Below are 17789 nucleotides of genomic sequence, written 5' to 3' on the forward strand. Positions count from 1 at the left end.
TGTCAGAGGGTCAGTACTGAGGGAGTGCTGTATTGTCAGAGGGTCAGTACTGAGGGAGTGCCGCACTGTCGGAGGGTCAGTACTGAGGGAGTGCTGCACTGTCAGAGGGTCTGTACTGAGGAAATGCCACACTGCCAGAGGGTCAGTACTGAGGGAGTGCCGCACTGTCAGAGGATCAGTACTGAGGGAGCGCTGCACTGTCAGAGGGTCAGTACTGAGGGAGTGCCGCCCTGTCAGAGGGTCAGTACTGAGGGAGTGCTGCACTGTCGGAGGGTCAGTACTGAGGGAGTGCCGCACTGTCAGAGGGCCAGTTCTGAGTGAGTGCCGCACTGTCAGAGGGTCAGTACTGAGGGAGTGCTGCACTGTCAGGGGGTCAGTGCTGAGGGAGTTCCGCACTGTCAGAGGGTCAGTATGGATGGAGCGCCGGACTGTCGGAGGGTCAGTAATGAGGGAGCACCGCACTGTCAGAGGGTCAGTAGTGATGGATTGCCGCACTGTCAGAGGGTCAGTACTGAGGGAGTGTCGCACTGTCAGAGGGTCAGTACTGAGGGAGTGCCGTGCTGTCAGAGGGTCAGTACTGAGGGAGTGCTGCACTGTCAGAGGGTCAGTACTGAGGACGTGCCGCACTGTCAGAGTGTCAGTACTGAGGGAGTGCCAGTACTGAGGGAGTGCCACATTGTCAGAGGGTCAGTACTGAGGGAGGGCCGCACTGTCAGAGGGTCAGTACTGAGGGAGTGCCGCACGGTGAGAGGGTCAGTACTGAGGGAGCACCGCACTGTCAGAGGGTCAGTACTGAGGGAGTGCTGCACTGTCAGAGCGTCAGTACTGAGGGAGTGCCGCACTTTCAGAGGGTCAGTACTGAGGGAGTGCCGCACTGTCAGAGGGTCAGTACTGAGGGAGTGCCGCACTGTCAGAGGGTCAGTACTGAGGGAGTGCCGCACTGTCAGAGGGTCAGTAGTGATGGATTGCCGCACTGTCAGAGGGTCAGTACTGAGGGAGTGTCGCACTGTCAGAGGGTCAGTACTGAGGGAGTGCTGCACTGTCAGAGGGTCAGTACTGATGGAGTGCTGCACTGTCAGCGGGTCAGTACTGAGGGCGTGCCGCACTGTCAGAGTGTCAGTACTGAGGGAGTGCCAGTACTGAGGGAGTGCCACATTGTCAGAGGGTCAGTACTGAGGGAGGGCCGCACTGTCAGAGGGTCAGTACTGAGGGAGTGCCGCACGGTGAGAGGGTCAGTACTGAGGGAGCACCGCACTGTCAGAGGGTCAGTACTGAGGGAGTGCTGCACTGTCAGAGCGTCAGTACTGAGGGAGTGCCGCACTTTCAGAGGGTCAGTACTGAGGGAGTGCCGCACTGTCAGAGGGTCAGTACTGAGGGAGTGCCGCACTGTCAGAGGGTCAGTACTGAGGGAGTGCCACACTTTCAGAGGGTCAGTACTGAGGGAGCGCTGCACTGTCAGAGGGTCAGTACTGAGGGAGTGCCGCACTGTCGGAGGGTCAGTACTGAGGGAGTGCCGCGCTGTCAGAGGGTCAGTTCTGAGTGAGTGCCGCACTGTCAGAGGGTCAGTACTGAGGGAGTGCTGCACTGTCAGGGGGTCATTGCTGAGGGAGTTCCGCACTGTCAGAGGGTCAGTACTGAGGGAGTGCTGCACTGTCAGGGGGTCATTGCTGAGGGAGTTCCGCACTGTCGGAGGGTCAGTACTGAGGGAGTGCCGCACTGTCAGAGGGTCAGTGCTGTGGGAGTGCTGCACTGTCAGAGGGTCAGTACTGAGGGAGCGCGGCACTGTCTGAGGGTCAGTACTGAGGGAGTTCCGCACTGTCAGAGGGTCAGTACTGAGGGAGCACCGCACTGTCAGAGGGTCAGTACTGAGGGAGTGCTGCACTGTCAGGGGGTCAGTGCTGAGGGAGTTCCGCACTGTCAGAGGGTCAGTACTGAGGGAGCACCGCACTGTCAGAGGGTCAGTACTGAGGGAGTGCCGCCCTGTCAGAGGGTCAGTACTGAGGGAGTGTCGCACTGTCAGAGGGTCAGTACTGAGGGAGTGCCGCACTGTCAGAGGGTCAGTACTGATGGAGTGCTGCACTGTCAGAGGGTCAGTACTGAGGGCGTGCCGCACTGTCAGATTGTCAGTACTGAGGGAGTGCCACACTGTCAGCGGGTCAGTACTGAGGGAGTGCCGCACGGTGAGAGGGTCAGTACTGAGGGAGCACCGCACTGTCAGAGGGTCAGTACTGAGGGAGTGCTACACTGTCAGAGGGTCAGTACTGAGGGAGTGCCGCACTGTCAGAGGGTCAGTACTGAGGGAGCGCTGCACTGTCAGAGGGTCAGTACTGAGGGAGGGTCGCACTGTGGGAGGGTCCGTACTGAGGGAGTGCTGCACTGTCAGAGGGTCAGTACTGAGGGAATGCTGCACTGTCAGAGGTTCCGTACTGAGGGAGTGCTGCACTGTCAGAGGGTCAGTACTGAGGGAATGCTGCACTGTCAGAGGGTCCGTACTGAGGGAGTGCCGCACTGTCAGAGGGTCAGTACTGAGGGAGTGCTGCACTGTCAGAGGGTCCGTACTGAGGAAGGGCCGCACTGTCAGAGGGTCCGTACTGAGGGAGTGCTGCACTGTCAGAGGGTCAGTACTGAGGGAGTGCCGCACTGTCAGAGGGTCAGTACTGAGGGAGTGCCGCACTGTCAGAGGGTCAGTACTGAGGGAGTGCCGCACTGTCAGAGGGTCAGTACTGAGGGAGTGCCGCACTGTCAGAGGGTCAGTACTGAGGGAGGGCCGCACTGTCAGAGGGTCAGTACTGAGGGAGTGCCGCACTGTCAGAGGGTCAGTACTGAGGGAGTGCCGCACTGTCAGAGGGTCAGTACTGAGGGAGGGCCGCACTGTCAGAGGGTCCGTACTGAGGGAGTGCTGCACTGTCAGAGGGTCAGTACTGAGGGAGCGCCGCACTGTCAGAGGGTCAGTACTGAGGGAGTGCTGCACTGTCAGAGGGTCAGTACTGAGGGAGTGCCGCACGGTGAGAGGGTCAGTACTGAGGGAGCGCCGCACTGTCGGAGGGTTGGTACTGAGGGAGTCCCGCACTGTCAGAGGGTCAGTACTGAGGGAGCTCCGCTTGTCGGAGGGTCAGTACTGAGGGAGCGCCGCACTGTCAGAGGGTCAGTGCTGAGGGAGTGCAGCACTGTCGGAGGGTCAGTACTGAGGGAGCGCCGCACTGTCAGAGGGTCAGTGCTGAGGGAGTGCAGCACTGTCGGAGGGTCAGTACTGAGGGAGCGCCGCACTGTCAGAGGGTCAGTACTGAGGGAGTGCCGCACTGTCAGAGGGGGGTGTGGGGGAGGATGAATACCCCCTCCCCCCCCCCCCGGCCCCCTGTCCTCCACCCCTCGCCGTGCGAACTTCTGGAAACTCCAAAGCCCAGGGCTGCTTTCTGTAAAGAGAGGGAGTCACAAATCCGACCACATCGTTGTGCCCGGGAGAGTCCAGCGTTTCGGGAAAGAGGGGAAGGCAGGAATCTGTGTGAGAGAGAGAGAGAGATACGGAGCTGGGGCGGCCTTCAGCCGAACATCACAGTGCGGGTTGGGGTGACGAACCGGTGGTCGACGACAGGCGCACATCTGGGAGAATCTCTGGCAGACATCGAGCAAGGCTCCGTGTCAAGATGGGACTGTAACCGCTGCAGGAATAACTTGCGGCTCCTGAGGGGGCGGGACGATCAAGAACGTGCAGGCTAGGTGAATTGGCCACGCTAAGTTGCCCCTTAACGTGCAGCAGGTGCGAGGCACGGTGGGTAGGTCGGGTATTGGCTGTCCCGTCCAGAGAGAGCGAGTTGGGACGTTACAAACTGGTGTGTGTGTGTGAGAGACACACACAGGGACTCTGCTAATTAACTACATGCTTACAGAGCCTCCGACTCCGTCACACACAACAGCTGCTTTCCATCCTCTCTCGTCTCATCGTCTCCCCGCACAGCAGACACGTCTGAGAGTCAGCTAAGTGCTTCCTTTCTCTCTCTCTCTCTCTCTCTCCGCCCAACTCTTATCGGTCCTTATTCTGTCTCTATCTCTCTCGTTCTGTCTGTCTCTTTCCTTATCTTTCACTCTCCCTGTTTGACTGACTCTCTGTGTCTCTCTCTCTGTCTCTATCTGTGTCTCTGTCTCTCTCTCTCTCTGTCTCTATCTGTGTCTCTCTCTATCTGTCTCTCTCTCTCTCTCTCTGTCTCTCTCTGTCTCTCGCTCTCTCTCTCTATCTGTCTCTGTCTCTCGCTCTCTCTGTCTCCCTCTATCTCTCTCTCTCTCTCTATCTCTCGCTCACGCTCTCTCTCCCTCTGTCTCTCTCCCTCTCTCTCTGTCTCTCGCTCTCTGTCTCTCTCTCTCTCTCTCTCTCTGTCTTTCTGCTTCTTTCTCTGTGTCTCTCTGTCTCTCTCTCTCTGTCTCTGTGTTTCTCTCCTGTCTTTCTCTTCATCTTGCTCTGTCTCTCTCTCTTTGCCTGTCTCCCTGCTTCTGTGTATCGTTCTCTCCAGCACTCCATGCAAATCACATTTTGACCTCCCCCTGTCACTTTCCCTCCCTCCCTCCTTCTGTGTCTCTCTGCCTCTCTTTCTGCCTTGCTCCCACTCTCTATCTTTCTTTCACTGTCTCTCCCTCTCCGCCTCTCAGATTGTTCCTAGGTCTCCCTCAGCCTGCACACACTGTTTCATCCACCCTCCCTCTCGCTCAGTGACTCTCCCTTTACTCTCTCTCTCTGCCACATTCTCTCTGGGTCGGGTACGAAGCAAAGATGGGATTGAAGCTGCAGTTGCTGATCGTTCTGGAGATTTACCTGCAGGGGATTTTCTGCCTCGTCAAACAAGGTGAGTGGCTTCACACTGTGTCCGGGAACTGCAGAGCACGGGGTTAGATACAGAGCAAAGCTCCCGCTACACTGTCCCCATCAAACACTCCCAGGACAGGTACAGCACGGGGTTAGATACAGAGCAAAGCTCCCGCTACACTGTCCCCATCAAACACTCACAGGACAGGTACAGCATGGCGTTAGATACAGAGTAAAGCTCCCTCTACACTGTCCCCATCAAACACTCCCAGGACAGGTACAGCACGGGGTTAGATATAGAGTAAAGCTCCCTCTACACTGTCCCCATCAAACACTCCCAGGACAGGTACAGCACGGGGTTAGATACAGAGTAAAGCTCCCGCTACACTGTCCGCATCAAACACTCCCAGGACAGGGACAGCATGGGGTTAAATACAGAGTAAAGCTCCCTCTCCCCTGTCCCCATCAAACACTCCCAGGACAGGTACAGCACGGGGGTTAGATACAGAGTAAAGCTCCCTCTACACTGTCCCCATCAAACACTCCCAGGACAGGTACAGCACGGGGTTAGATACAGAGTAAAGCTCCCGCTATACTGTCCCCATAAAACACTCCCCGGACAGGTACAGCACGGGTTAGATACAGAGTAAAGCTCCCTCTACACTGTTCCCATCAAACACTACCAGGACAGGTACAGCACGGGGTTAGATACAGAGTAAAGCTCCCTCTACACTGTCCCCATCAAACACTCCCAGGACAGGTACAGCACGGGGTTAGATACAGAGTAAAGCTCCCTCTATACCGTCTCCATCAAACACTCCCAGACAGGTACAGCACAGGGTTAGATACAGAGTAAAGCTCCCTCTACACTGTCCCCATCAAACACTCCCAGGACAGGTACAGCACCGGGTTAGATACAGAGTAAAGCTCCCTCCACACCGTCCCCATCAAACACTCCCAGGACAGGTACAGCACGGGGTTAGATACAGAGTAAAGCTCCCTCTACACTGTCCCCATCAAACACTCCCAGTACAGGTACAGCACGGGGTTAGATACAGAGTAAAGCTCCCTCCACACTGTCCAACATGCAAAGGCACTGTGTCCCAGATGGAAAGTGACAGTCTACCTAAGACTGACTGAACTGCAAAATTCAGACTGGAGTCATCCTTTCCTCGGGGGTCATTTGGAGAGCAATGGCATTTTCCTGAAAATCTCATAATCAAGGCCAAAACTTAGCTCTCCTGTCTTTTGCAGATTGTTTTGCGTTGACGGTGAAGTGTGATGGTGAGAGTGTCCTGGTGGGGGGGGGGGGGGGGGGGGGGTGCCTGATCCATTTCTGCATATACCTGACAATATCCTATGGCATTGCTCCCCATTGGTGTCGATACTCTGTTGGGGTTGATGGTTTTAAGACCTTTTCGGTGCCTGACCATTAGAAACCAAAGAGGCTTCAGGGGAGCATGAATCAGAAGAAAGCAGAGGAAGAGGCCATTTGGGTCATAATTCCAGGGCCTAGTGCCCCCCCTCTCCCTACCTCGATCACCCCGCCGACACCCCCAGGCAGCTGAAGGCACGGCAGCCAATGGTGGAGCGATGGGAATGGAGGGATGCTCGAGCTGCCGGGATTGGAGGAGCGCAGAGATCTCGGAGGGTTATAGGAGGTTCCAGAGATAGGGAGGGTTGTCAGGGCTGGAGGACATTACACACATAGGGAGGGTTTCAGGGCTGGAGGAGGTTACAGAGATCGGGAGGGTTGTAGGGGTTGGAGGAGGTTACAGAGATGGGGAGGGTTGTGGGGGCTGGAGGAGGTTACAGAGATAGGGAGGGTTGTAACAGCTGGAGGAGGTTACAGAGATTGGGTTGTAGGGGCAGGAGGAGGTTCCAGAACTAGGGAGGGTTGTAGGGGCTGGAGGAGGTTACAGAGATAGGGAGGGTTGTAGGGGCTGGAGGAGGTTACAGAGATAGGGAGGGTTGAAGGGCCTGAGGAAGTTACAAAGAGGGAGGGTTGGAGGAGGTTAAAGAGATAGGGAGGGCTGGAGGAGGTTACAGAGATAGGGAGTGTTGTAGGGGCTGGAGGAGGCTACAGAGATAGGTAGGGTTGTAGGGGCAGGAGGAGTTTACAGAACTAGGGAGGGTTGTAGGGGCTGGAGGAGGTTACAGAGATAGGGAGGGCTGGAGGGGGTTACAGAGAATGGAGGGTTGAGGGGCTGGAGGAGGTTACAGAGATAGGGAGGGTTGGAGGAGGTTAAAGGGATCGGGAGGGTTGGAGGAACGAGGAGGTTACAGAGATAGGGAGGGTTGTAGAAGGTTACAGAGATAGAGTTGTAGGGGCTGGAGGAGGTTACAAAGATAAGGAGGGTTGTAGGGACTGGAGGAGGTTACAGAGAAGGGAGGGTTGAGGAGGTTACAGAGATAGGGAGGGTTGTAGAGGTTGGAGGAGGTTAAAGGGATCGGGAGGGTTGGAGGAACAAGGAGGTTACAGAGATAGGGAGGGTTGTAGAGGTTGGAGGAGGTTACAGAGATAGGGAGGGTTGGAGGGGCTGGAGGAGGTTACAGAGATAGCGAGGGTTGTAGGGGCTGGAGGAGGTTACAGAGATAGGGAGGGTTGTGGGGCGGGAGGAGGTTACTCAGATAGGGAGGGTTGTGGGGGCTGGAGGAGGTTACAGAGATAGGGAGGGATGTAGGGACTGGAGGAGGTTACAGAGATAGGGAGGGCCTTAGGGGCTGGAGGAGGTTACAGAGATGGGGAGGGTTGTCTGAGCTGGCGGAGGTTACAGAGATAGGGAGGTTTGTAGGGACTGGAGGAGGTTACAGAGAATGGAGGGTTGAGGGGCTGGAGGAGGTTACAGCGATAGGGAGGGTTGGAGGAGGTTAAAGGGATCGGGAGGGTTGGAGGAACGAGGAGGTTACAGAGATAGGGAGGGTTGGAGGAGGTTACAGAGATAGAGTTGTAGGGGCTGGAGGAGGTTACAGAGATAGGGAGGGTTGGAGGGGCTGGAGGAGGTTACAGAGATAGGGAGGGTTGTAGGGGCTGGAGGAGGTTACAGAGATAGGGAGGGTTGAAGGGCCTGAGGAAGTTACAAAGAGGGAGGGTTGGAGGAGGTTAAAGAGATAGGGAGGGCAGGAGGAGTTTACAGAACTAGGGAGGGTTGTAGGGGCTGGAGGAGGGTACAGAGATAGGGAGGGCTGTAGGGACTGGAGGGGGTTACAGAGAATGGAGGGTTGAGGTGCTGGAGGAGGTTACAGAGATAGGGAGGGTTGGAGGAGGTTAAAGGGATCGGGAGGGTTGGAGGAACGAGGAGGTTACAGAGATAGGGAGGGTTGGAGGGGCTGGAGGAGGTTACAGAGATAGCGAGGGTTGTAGGGGCTGGAGGAGGTTACAGAGATAGGGAGGGTTGTGGGGCGGGAGGAGGTTACACAGATAGGGAGGGTTGTGGGGGCTGGAGGAGGTTACAGAGATAGGGAGGGATGTAGGGACTGGAGGAGGTTACAGAGATAGGGAGGGCCTTAGGGGCTGGAGGAGGTTACAGAGATGGGGAGGGTTGTCTGAGCTGGCGGAGGTTACAGAGATAGGGAGGTTTATAGGGACTGGAGGAGGTTACAGAGAATGGAGGGTTGAGGGGCTGGAGGAGGTTACAGCGATAGGGAGGGTTGGAGGAGGTTAAAGGGATCGGGAGGGTTGGAGGAACGAGGAGGTTACAGAGATAGGGAGGGTTGGAGGAGGTTACAGAGATAGAGTTGTAGGGGCTGGAGGAGGTTACAGAGATAGGGAGGGTTGGAGGGGCTGGAGGAGGTTACAGAGATAGGGAGGGTTGTAGGGGCTGGAGGAGGTTAAAGAGATAGGGAGGGCTGGAGGAGGTTACAGAGATAGGGAGTGTTGTAGGGGCAGGAGGAGTTTACAGAACTAGGGAGGGTTGTAGGGGCTGGAGGAGGGTACAGAGATAGGGAGGGCTGTAGGGACTGGAGGGGGTTACAGAGAATGGAGGGTTGAGGTGCTGGAGGAGGTTACAGAGATAGGGAGGGTTGGAGGAGGTTAAAGGGATCGGGAGGGTTGGAGGAACGAGGAGGTTACAGAGATAGGGAGGGTTGTAGAGGTTGGAGGAAGTTACAGAGATAGGGAGGGTTGTAGGGGCTGGAGGAGGTTACAGAGATAGGGAGGGTTGAAGGGCCTGAGGAAGTTACAAAGAGGGAGGGTTGGAGGAGGTTAAAGAGATAGGGAGGGCTGGAGGAGGTTACAGAGATAGGGAGTGTTGTAGGGGCTGGAGGAGGCTACAGAGATTGGGTTGTAGGGGCAGGAGGAGTTTACAGAACTAGGGAGGGTTGTAGGGGCTGGAGGAGGTTACAGAGATAGGGAGGACTGCAGGGGGTTACAGAGAATGGAGGGTTGAGGTGCTGGAGGAGGTTACAGAGATAGGGAGGGTTGGAGGAGGTTAAAGGGATCGGGAGGGTTGGAGGAACGAGGAGGTTACAGAGATAGGGAGGGTTGTAGAGGTTGGAGGAGGTTACAGAGATAGAGTTGTAGGGGCTGGAGGAGGTTACAGAGATAGGGAGGGTTGGAGGGACTGGAGGAGGTTACAGAGGAGGGAGGGTTGAGGAGCTGGAGGAGGTTACAGAGATAGGGAGGGTTGTAGAGGTTGGAGGAGGTTACAGAGATAGGGAGGGTTGGAGGGGCTGGAGGAGGTTACAGAGATAGCGAGGGTTGTAGGGGCTGGAGGAGGTTACAGAGATAGGGAGGGTTGTGGGGCGGGAGGAGGTTACACAGATAGGGAGGGTTGTGGGGGCTGGAGGAGGTTACAGAGATAGGGAGGGATGTAGGGACTGGAGGAGGTTACAGAGATAGGGAGGGCCTTAGGGGCTGGAGGAGGTTACAGAGATGGGGAGGGTTGTCGGAGCTGGCGGAGGTTACAGAGATAGGGAGGTTTGTAGGGACTGGAGGGGGTTACAGAGAATGGAGGGTTGAGGGGCTGGAGGAGGTTACAGCGATAGGGACGGTTGGAGGAGGTTAAAGGGATCGGGAGGGTTGGAGGAACGAGGAGGTTACAGAGATAGGGAGGGTTGTAGAGGTTGGAGGAGGTTACAGAGATAGAGTTGTAGGGGCTGGAGGAGGTTGCAGAGATAGGGAGGGTTGGAGGGGCTGGAGAAGGTTACAGAGATAGCGAGGGTTGTAGGGGCTGGAGGAGGTTACAGAGATACGGAGGGTTGTGGGGGCGGGAGGAGGTTACACAGATAGGGAGGGTTGTGGGGGCTGGAGGAGGTTACAGAGATAGGGAGGGTTGAGGGGCTGGAGGAGGTTACAGCGATAGGGAGGGTTGGAGGAGGTTAAAGGGATCGGGAGGGTTGGAGGAACGAGGAGGTTACAGAGATAGGGAGGGTTGTAGAGGTTGGAGGAGGTTACAGAGATAGAGTTGTAGGGGCTGGAGGAGGTTACAGAGATAGGGAGTGTTGTAGGGACCGGAGGAGGTTACAGAGATAGGGAGGGCCTTAGGGGCTGGAGGTGGTTACAGAGATAGGGAGGGTTGTCGGAGCTGGCGGAGGTTACAGAGATAGGGAGGTTTGTAGGGACTGGAGGGGGTTACAGAGAATGGAGGGTTGAGGGGCTGGAGGAGGTTACAGCGATAGGGAGTGTTGGAGGAGGTTAAAGGGATCGGGAGGGTTGGAGGAACGAGGAGGTTACAGAGATAGGGAGGGTTGTAGAGGTTGGAGGAGGTTACAGAGATAGAGTTGTAGGGGCTGGAGGAGGTTACAGAGATAGGGAGGGTTGTAGGGACTGGAGGAGGTTACAGAGAAGGGAGGGTTGAGGGGCTGGAGGAGGTTACAGAGATAGGGAGGGTTGTAGAGGTTGGAGGATGTTAAAGGGATCGGGAGGGTTGGAGGAACGAGGAGGTTACAGAGATAGGGAGGGTTGTAGAGGTTGGAGGAGGTTACAGAGATAGGGAGGATTGGAGGGGCTGGAGGAGGTTACAGAGATAGCGAGGGTTGTAGGGGCGGGAGGAGGTTACACAGATAGGGAGGGTTGTGGGGGCTGGAGGAGGTTACAGAGATAGGGAGGGATGTAGGGACTGGAGGAGGTTACAGAGATAGCGAGGGTTGTAGGGGCGGGAGGAGGTTACAGAGATAGGGAGGGATGTCAGGGCTGGAGGTGGTTACAGAGATAGGGAGGGTTGTCGTGAGTGGAGGAGGTTACAGAGACAGGGAGGGTTGTCGGGAGTGGAGGAGGTTACAGAGACAGGGAGGGGTGTAGGGTCTGGAGGAGGTTACAGAGATAGGGAGGGTTGTCGGGAGTGGAGGAGGTTACAGAGATAGGGAGAATTGTAGGGGCTGGAGGAGGTTACAGAGACAGGGAGGGTTGTCGGGGCTGGAGGAGGTTACAGAGATGGGGAGGGTTGTCGGGGCTGGAGGAGGTTACAGAGATAGGGAGGGATTTGAAAACCAGGCCCAGAATCTCCGGGTTTGAGTGAAGTTTGCCAAGTTGCTGCTGGTTCCGTGAGAGCGGTATCCCTGGCAACGGCTATGTTGTGGTCTATGAGCGAAGCCTGGTTCAGATGTTTCTTGATGTGGTTGGTGACAGAGGAGGGGCTGTTTGGGGGGTGGGGGGGGCGCCCAACTACAAGAACGCTGGGCTTTGCAATGAAGAAAGTCGCTTTGAAGTGAAGGAGATGGCAAATACTTCCTTTAATCTCAAATCCGAGGCCTCAATTAACAACATCAATACACTCCGCTTTCTCACAGGCCAACCTGATGTTCCCTTGCTCAGTTCCCGGTCCGCCCACCAGCTCCCTTCTCCCCACTCACCCCTCCTGCCGCAATAAGTCTGACAACACCAGGTTTAAGTCCAACGGCTTTGTTTCGAATCACTAGCTTTCGGAGCGCAGCTCCTTCCCACAGCTCCATCCTCAGGCCCGTTCACGGCCTCTCCAAACCATTGCTGGCCCGTGCTCCCCCGCCCCGCCTCACCGTGTCGGAACGGGACTCAGGGTCTCCTCTGTCACCAGCCCCGCCACGCACTCCCCGCCGCTCACAGTCCGGCTGCACGGCAACGTCTAAAATTCCCGTCCTCCTCCTCAAATCCGCTCTCCCCCCCCCCCCCCCCCCCCCCAACCGTCACATCCCTCAGTAATCCTCCCTTCCAAACAACAAAGAAATGTACAGCTCAGGAACAGGCCCTTCGGCCCTCCAAGCCCGTGCTGACCATGCTGCCCGACTAAACTACAATCTTCTACACTTCCTGGGTCCGTATCTCTCTATTCCCATCCTATTCATATATTTGTCAAGATGCCCCTTAAATGTCCCTATCGTCCCTGCCTCCACTACCTCCTCCGGCAGCGAGTTCCAGGCACCCACTACCCTCTGCGTAAAAAACTTGCCTCGTACATCTCCTCTAAACCTTGCCCCTCTCACCTTAAACCTATGCCCCCTAGTAATTGACCCCTCTACCCTGGGAAAAACCTCTGACTATCCACTCTGTCTATGCCCCTCATAATTTTGTATACCTCTATCAGGTCGCCCCTCACCCTCCGTCGTTCCAGTGAGAACAAACCGAGTTTATTCAACCGCTCCTCATAGCTAATGCCCTCCGTACCAGGCAACATTCTGGTAAATCTCTTCTGCACCCTCTCTAAAGCCTCCACATCCTTCTGGTAGTGTGGCGACCAGAATTGAACACGATACTCCAAGTGTGGCCTAACTAAGGTTCTCTCCAGCTGCAACATGACTTGCCAATTCTTATACTCGATGCCCCGGCCAATGAAGGTAAGCATGCCGTATGCCTTCTTGACTACCTTCTCCACCTGTGTTGCCCCTTTCAGTGACCTGTGGATCTGTATACCTAGATCTCTCTGACTGTCAATACTCTTGAGGGTTCTACCATTCACTGTATGTTCCCTATCTCTGTAACCTCCTCCAGTCCCCTACAACCCTCCCTATCTCTGGAACCTCCTCCAGCCCCTATAACCCTCCCTTTCTCTGTAACCTCCTCCAGTCCCTACAACCCTCCCTATCTCTGTAACCTCCTCCTGACCTACATAGAGTACATAGAACATACAGTGCAGAAGGAGGCCATTCGGCCCATCGAGTCTGCACCGACCCACTTAAGCCCTCACTTCCACCCTATCCCCGTAACCCCCCCTAACCTTTTTTTTGGACACTAAGGGCAATTTATCATGGCCAATCCACCTAACCTGCACATCTTTGGACTGTGGGAGGAAACCGGAGCACCCGGAGGAAACCCACGCAGACACTGGGAGAACGTGCAGACTCCGCACAGACAGTGACCCAGCGGGGAATCGAACCTGGGACCCTGGAGCTGTGAAGCCACAGTGCTAACCACTGTGCCGTCATGCTGCCCTCCAACCCTCCCTATCTCTGTAACCTCCTCCAGCCCCTCCAACCCTCCTCATCTCTATAATCTTCTTCCTCCGTGACTCCTTAAAGCTCACCGTGAGCCCCCGTAAAGGTCACTGTAGGAATCTGAGCAAGGCTGTCTATACGTGTGCGAGCTTGAGGTTTTTTTTTCACTCTTTCATGGGCCCCGCTGTCAAGACCAGCATTTCATGCCCTTCCCTAAGTGCCCCTTGAACAGGTTGATTTGCAGGACCTTTTCCACATTGGGCAGCTGGGAATGAGCCACGGTGCTCCATGCCTGGAGTCACAGGTAGGCCAGGCCAGGTGAGGACGGCAGATTTCTTTCCCGAAAGGGACTTTAGTGAAGCAGATGACTTTTTACCACAATCGATAGCTTCAGGGTCATCATTACTGGGACTAGCGCCAAATTCCGTGTTTTTATGCATGGAATTTAAATCCTCTGAGGACTGTGCTGGAATCCCAACAATTTGCAGTTGTAAGACAGCGGGGGAAGAACATTAAAACCACAGCAGAAATAACTGACCAATAGGTGTCTTTGATGTCAAAACAAACTTTAATTTGAACACAGAGTCAATCACATTAGCAACACAATAGCTTTCCAATGAACAGTTAAAACAGAGTGAGGTAGTGTGACACAGAGAGAGAGTGAGGGAGTGTGACACTGTGTGAGAGAGCGAGGGAGTGTGAGAGAGCGAGGGAGTGTGACACTGTGTGAGAGAGCGAGGGAGTGTGACACAGAGAGAGAGTGAGGGAGTGTGACACTGAGAGCGAGGGTGTGTGACACAGAGTGAGAGAGAGCGAGGGAGTTTGACACAGAGCGAGGGAGTGTGACACAGAGAGAGCGAGGGAGTGTGACACAGAGAGAGAGAGCGAGGGAGTGTGACACTGTGTGAGAGAGAGAGCGAGGGAGTGTGACGCTGTGAGAGAGAGAGTGAGGGAGTGTGACACAGAGAGAGAGAGAGCGAGGGAATGAAATACTGTGTAAGAGAGAGTGCGAGGAAGTGTGACGCTGTGAGAGAGAGAGTGCGAATGAGTGTGATACTGTGTAAGAGAGCGAGGGAGTGTGACACTGTGAGAGAGAGAGCGAGGGAGTGTGACACAGAGAGAGAGAGAGAGAGGGAGTGTGACACTGTGAGAGCGAGGGAGTGTGACACAGAGAGAGTGCGATGTGTAAGAGAGAGAGAGAGCGAGGGAGTGATGCTGTGAGAGAGAAAGCGAGGGAGTGTGACACTGAGAGCGAGGGAGTGTAACACTGTGAGAGAGAGAGTGCGATGTGTAAGAGAGAGAGAGAGCGAGGGAGCGTGATGCTGAGAGAGAGCGAGGGAGTGTGACACTGTGAGAGAGAGAGCGAGGGAATGTGACGCTGTGAGAGAGAGAGCGAGGGTGTGTGACACAGACAGAGAGAGCGAGGGAGTGTGATACTGTCAGAGAGCGAGGGAGTGTGACACTGAGAGAGAGAGCGAGGGAGTGTGACGCTGTGAGAGAGAGCGAGGGAGTGTGACGCTGTGAGAGAGAGAGAGCGAGGGAGTGTGACGCTGTGAGAGAGAGCGAGGGAGTGTGACGCTGTGAGAGAGAGCGAGGGAGTGTGACACTGTGAGAGAGAGCGAGGGAGTGTGACGCTGTGAGAGAGTGAGGGAGTGTGACGCTGTGAGAGAGAGAGAGAGCGAGGGAGTGTGACGCTGTGAGAGAGAGAGAGAGCGAGGGAGTGTGACGCTGTGAGAGAGAGAGAGCGAGGGAGTGTGACGCTGTGAGAGAGAGAGAGCGAGGGAGTGTGACGCTGTGAGAGAGAGAGAGCGAGGGAGTGTGACAGAGAGAGAGAGAGAGTGAGGGAGTGTGACGCTGAGAGAGAGCGAGGGAGTGTGACGCTGTGAGAGAGAGAGAGCGAGGGAGTGTGACGCTGTGTGACAGAGAGAGAGAGCGAGGGAGTGTGACACAGACAGAGAGAGCGAGGGAGTGTGACGCTGTGAGAGAGAGAGAGCGAGGGAGTGTGACGCTGTGTAAGAGAGCGAGGGAGTGTGACGCTGTGTGAGAGAGAGAGAGCGAGGGAGTGTGACACAGACAGAGAGCGAGGGAGTGTGACGCTGTGAGAGAGAGAGAGCGAGGGAGTGTGACGCTGTGAGAGAGTGCGATACTGTGTAAGAGAGCGAGGGAGTGTGACACTGTGAGAGAGAGAGAGCGAGGGAGTGTGACACTGTGAGAGAGAGAGAGAGCGAGGGAGTGTGACGCTGTGAGAGAGTGCGATACTGTGTAAGAGCGAGGGAGTGTAACACTGAGAGAGAGAGGGAGCGAGGGAGTGTGACAGAGAGAGAGAGAGTGAGGGAGTGTGACGCTGAGAGAGAGCGAGGGAGTGTGACGCTGTGAGAGAGAGAGAGCGAGGGAGTGTGACGCTGTGAGAGAGAGGGAGTGAGGCAGACGTACAGGGAGACCAGGGTGGAACGTGAGTGTCTGAGAGAGGGTTACTGATGATTGGAGTTCGGAAGCCGGACAGACAGGGCTTTGGCAGCTGACAACAGGCCCTCGGGAGATTGGGCAGATTAGAGAACCTTTTTAAGAGATCACAGTTGCAATGAGACAAAAGAAGAGACATCAAAAAGGTTGACTCGGCCCACTTGGGTGCGGGGTGCGCTGGAGCCTGTGTCAACGCGCTAGAATTCCACACTCACTTTCAAAAAACCCTTTCATGAGAGAGAAACCCTTTCAACATTTTGTAACTGTGGCCTGTGTTTTTTTTTTACACATTTAGAGTACCCAATTATTATTTTTCCAATGAAGGGGCAATTTATCGCGGCCAATCCATCTAACCTGCACATCTTTGGGTTGTGGGGGTGAGACCCACGCAGACACGGGGGGAATGTGCAAACTCCACGCGGACAGTGACCCAGAGCCAGGATCGAACCTGGGACCTCGGCGCTGTGAGGCAGCAGTGCTAACCACTGCGCCACCGTGCTGTCCTTTTGTGTCCTGTGTTAACCCAGCCCCACCCCCCAACACTGACACACACCTACACTCACTCACTCAATTACACACACACACACACACTCATTCACATACTAAAACACTCATTCTCACATAAACACACACACATTCACACTCTCTCTCTCTCTCTCTCTCTGACATTCACTCTCTCTCACACTCCCTCTCTCCCACTCACTCTCTCTCTTTCTCACTCACGCTCCCTCACACTCTCTCTCACACACACACTCTCACAGTCTCTCTCTCACAGTCACTCTCACACACAATCTGCCTCTCTCTTTCTCTCTCACTCTCTCACACACTCACTCACACACACACTCTCTCGTGCTCTCTCACACACACCCTCTCTCCCACTCACTCTCTCTCTTTCTCATTCACACTCTCTCACACGATCTCTCTCTCTTTCTCTCTCATGCTCTCTCACACACTCCCTCTCTCCCACTCACTCTCTCTCTCTCTCTCTCTCTCTTTCTCATTCACACAATCTCTCTCTCTCTCTTTCTCGCATGCTCTCTCACACACCCTCTCTCCCACTTACTCATTCTCTCTCTCTCTCACACTCTCTCACACAATCTCTCTCACACTCTCTCTCTCACACACAATTGCTCTCTCTCACACACAATTGCTCCCTCTCACTCACGCTCTCAAACACTCTCTCTCTCTTTCTCCCACTCACAAAAAATCTCTCTCATGCTCTCTCTCACACACACTCTCTCTCTCACACAATCTGTCTCTCTTTCTCTCTCACACACTCTCACTCACTCACTCACACACACACAAACACACTCAACTCACGCACACACTCTCTCACACAAACACATTCTCTCTCACACAATCTATCACACTCTCTGTCCCACATGCACACTCATACGCACACACACTCACTCATACACACTTGGGGTGGCGCAGTGGTTAGCACTGCTGCCTCACGGAGCCAAGGACCCGGGTTCGATCCCGGCTCTGGGTCACTGTCCGTGTGGAGTTTGCACATTCTCCCCGTGTCTGCGTGGGTCTCACCCCCACAACCCAAAGATGTGCAGGGGGATTGGCCGCGATAAATTGCCCCTTAACTGGAAAAAAGAAAAATGTACAAAACACTTATACACACACACACTCACACACACTCACACACACACACACACACACACACACTCACACACTCTCACACACTCTCACACACACACACACACACACACACACTCACAATGACAATGTCGTCTGCCAGTCACTGGGCACATACCCAAAGTTTAGCCAATCTACCAAAACAGTGCATTCAGTCCATCTGCTGGTCTTTGTCATCTCCCCCTATCCTCTAACCACATATGTCGATCCAACTTCCTCTCCACCCCCCCTTTCCAACACTGATCCTCATTCTCCCCGCTCTCTGCAGAAACATTCCTACTGAATTTCCCAATCGGATTGATTAGTGACCGTCTTGTATTGAGATTCCCCCTTGTCCTGGTCAGGCACCTTCACCGCGCCTAGCCCATCGAACCCCCTTCATATCCTTAAAGAGTTTGCTCAGGTCCCTCCCCTCAGTGTTTACGTTTGCAGTGAAATGTGCATCCTGTCTTTTCCACCTTTCTCAGCTGCTGCTGTTAATCTGGTCAATATTTCCTGCGTCTTCATGGGTACTGTTCCAACTTCTTTACAATACGGA

The 17789-nt window shown here is 54.9% G+C and overlaps 1 protein-coding gene across 1 annotated transcript in view; it reads left to right on the top strand.

Annotated features, from left to right (window-relative positions):
• Nucleotides 1-4013: 4013 nt before the first annotated feature.
• LOC140396605 (kremen protein 2-like) overlaps nt 4014-17789 on the top strand; it is a 32153-nt gene continuing 18377 nt past the window's right edge. The window contains exon 1 of the mRNA XM_072485402.1: nt 4014-4835. The gene's annotated coding sequence lies outside the window, so the exon portion shown is untranslated. The remainder of the gene's footprint in view (nt 4836-17789) is intronic.

This window comes from Scyliorhinus torazame, chromosome 19 (genome assembly GCF_047496885.1).
Source record: "Scyliorhinus torazame isolate Kashiwa2021f chromosome 19, sScyTor2.1, whole genome shotgun sequence".
Classification (NCBI taxonomy): domain Eukaryota; kingdom Metazoa; phylum Chordata; class Chondrichthyes; order Carcharhiniformes; family Scyliorhinidae; genus Scyliorhinus; species Scyliorhinus torazame.